General features: G+C 32.4%; 1 long non-coding RNA gene across 7 annotated transcripts; it reads left to right on the plus strand.

Annotated features, from left to right (window-relative positions):
- Nucleotides 1-246: 246 nt before the first annotated feature.
- LOC147559208 (uncharacterized) lies at nucleotides 247-2,215 on the plus strand. 7 transcript variants are annotated; one of them, XR_015233604.1, is made up of 5 exons: nucleotides 358-503; nucleotides 603-847; nucleotides 1,191-1,230; nucleotides 1,475-1,527; nucleotides 1,869-2,215. It is a non-coding gene; the product is annotated as an uncharacterized LOC147559208 (long non-coding RNA). The 7 variants fall into 7 exon arrangements; XR_015233602.1 differs by adding an exon at nucleotides 247-342 and having other exon boundaries at nucleotides 440-503; nucleotides 603-1,230; nucleotides 1,472-2,215; XR_015233603.1 differs by having other exon boundaries at nucleotides 603-1,230.
- Nucleotides 2,216-2,574: the final 359 nt, after the last annotated feature.

Raw genomic sequence — 2,574 nt, forward strand, 5'->3', positions numbered from 1 at the left:
CTCTTGATTTTAAGAGAGAGAGATGGAGGAGAAGCCGAGAGTCAAAGAGAGAGAGAGAGAGAGAGAGATTTGGAAAATATTTCTATTCTCTTGATTCATTTCTGTATGTGATAAGTACTATATATATATACGTTACAAGCGAATCTAATTCAAATTATAAAATCTAAACTAAAAGCTACTAAATCAAACTATTTGCATTTGACCAAGTCACCCGGATCTACTAATAACCGAGTAAGGCCGAGTGGGGTCGGGTATGGACCTTCCTGGATCCTAATAAACTTCCTAGGACTCTAGTTTCGAAATTGAGGCTTTTTATTTTGATTGCATTCTCTATTGAATCATGTAAGTTTTCTTTCCTCCTCTTCTTCTTTTGTGTATTTTAGGGTTTATGATTGATTGGTATTACTATATTCTGATTTTTTCATTACATTTGGAGGAGACTTGTATTTTGATCCATGCGAGACCTTGAAATGTCGTTAAACCCGAACTCTTCAATCAATCATGTAAGCTTTCTTTTATCCTCTTCTTCTTTTGTGTATTTTAGGATTTATAATTGATTGATATTACTATATTCTGATCTTTTTTCATAACATTTGGAGAAGGTACTTGTGTCTCGATTCATTTCAAGAGCTTGAAATGTCGTTGATCGGAAATTATACAAGATCCCAATTGGAACTTCTGGTGCAAAAAAAAAGAGTTTTTTTACTAGAAATAATGGGAAAAATCAAAAAACTTCTCTCCTTCTTAAGGAGGAATATATGGGGGATTTGGATGAATCATCGGCACTTAGCACATGAGAAAAACACAAGGAGATGTGCTTAGTGAAACAGTTTATGTTGTTTCTAAGGTAAATTTTCTTCATTTATCTTTGTTATGCCTGTCTAATCTGACTTACCTTGCGACTCTTATTGGTTGTCAAATTCAATTGTGATACATTTTTGTCTTTTTTATGTCTGTCTAATCAGATTTACTTTGCGATTCTGATATGTTGTCAAGTTTAGGGAAGAAATTTATGATTAGTTTGGTGTATATGAATAATCCTGCAAACTTATAGTGTATATTAAAACCTTGAAAGCATTAATTTTTGAATTCATATTCAAAGAAAGGTGAGGACGAGATACACTGAAATAATGTTCTACAATATGGTTTCTTTAACTTTGATTTCCATCATTCTGTTCCCTGCATTTTAGGCTTCGACTCACAATTGGAGTCTTCCAAAGGCACCAGAAGGTACTTTCTACATTGACATTACCTGACTAGTATTGAAACTATAATTTTTTTCTTAAATATGTAGTTTATGTTCTTCATTTTGTATTTGATACAAATTTCTGAATTAACGACAATTTATTGTAAAAACTACTTCGGAAAAGGAGAACAAGCAAGAAAATAGATTTTTCTCTTGTGAATGTATTTTTCATATCTAAAAAGCACTAATCATACTACGGTTTATGATTTCCGATTGTTGAGAAAGAAGATGGATTGATTTCGTGAAGAAGGTGATTGGAAGCTATAATTGTATCATGAAAGGTACCATTTTCATACCTCTTCGATTTTGTTGTTGTAGGTTGCAAAAGTTTGATCTGGAACTACTTACCTGAATTAAAAAGGTCTAAAAGCTCTCAAGGGTCATATTTCATTCGCATCTAAAAGATATTGTCTTTCTAGAAAAAGTATTAACTTTCGATAATTCAAAAACCCATAAATCTTATATTATGACCTAAGAATGAGAGACCCATAACTCTTAGGTCATAGTCTATAACATAGTTTTCAACAAAAAAAAAAAATATAACATAGTTGTGTTATGACATTTTTTAAGTTACTACTTTAGTAGTTTAACTTTGTGGTTGTTTTTGTATTGGTTCCTATAGTACATACGATATGCTTGGAGTATTAATTCATTAAACCAAGGTTTTGCTGGTTGACATTGAGTATGATAGAATCCCTCTTAGGTTTCGGTGATCAAGGTATTATCAAGCTACTCGTATATCATTTCAGAAATTTTCTAAACATCTGGTTTGATATCAAATAGAGGTCAACCGTTCATACCTTCAATAATGGATCCAATAATGGGATGTTCGATTCGTTACATGTTCCATTTGAGTTTGTTTTAGGGTCTGGATTATGACACTTTTTGTAATTATCATCATTTCCAAATAATAAATCAGTTATGGCATGTTAGTTTGTCGAGGTATTTATGGCAGCTTAACATTTTTGAAGTAGTAATGGAAAATGGATTTGAGCATCGGTTGGAACTTTTATCCTAGTTTACGTTTTTATTCTTACGATTCTTCTACTTTTCTTCGCCAGGGTTTTAACGTACTTGTACAACGTATGTGTTGGTCGAAGAAATGTCCATTAATATCACTAATCTTTTAAGAATGTTTAGTTGGGTACTGGGGTATGCTCCCTCTCGCTCTCTTTCGTGAACTTTTGCACAATTTTTCTCTTGCCCTATTTTTTCAAATGTTGTCCGTCGAACCTTATGGAGGTGGTAACTTCAAAGTATGTGACAAAACCCTCACAAGTTGACTTTTACATTGTCCTCCACATTGTATTTAAATACTTAAAAAGTAA

This window comes from Eschscholzia californica, unplaced genomic scaffold, assembly GCF_041429995.1.
Source record: "Eschscholzia californica isolate CP2 unplaced genomic scaffold, dmEscCali1.0.p SCAF_2, whole genome shotgun sequence".
NCBI lineage: Eukaryota > Viridiplantae > Streptophyta > Magnoliopsida > Ranunculales > Papaveraceae > Eschscholzia > Eschscholzia californica.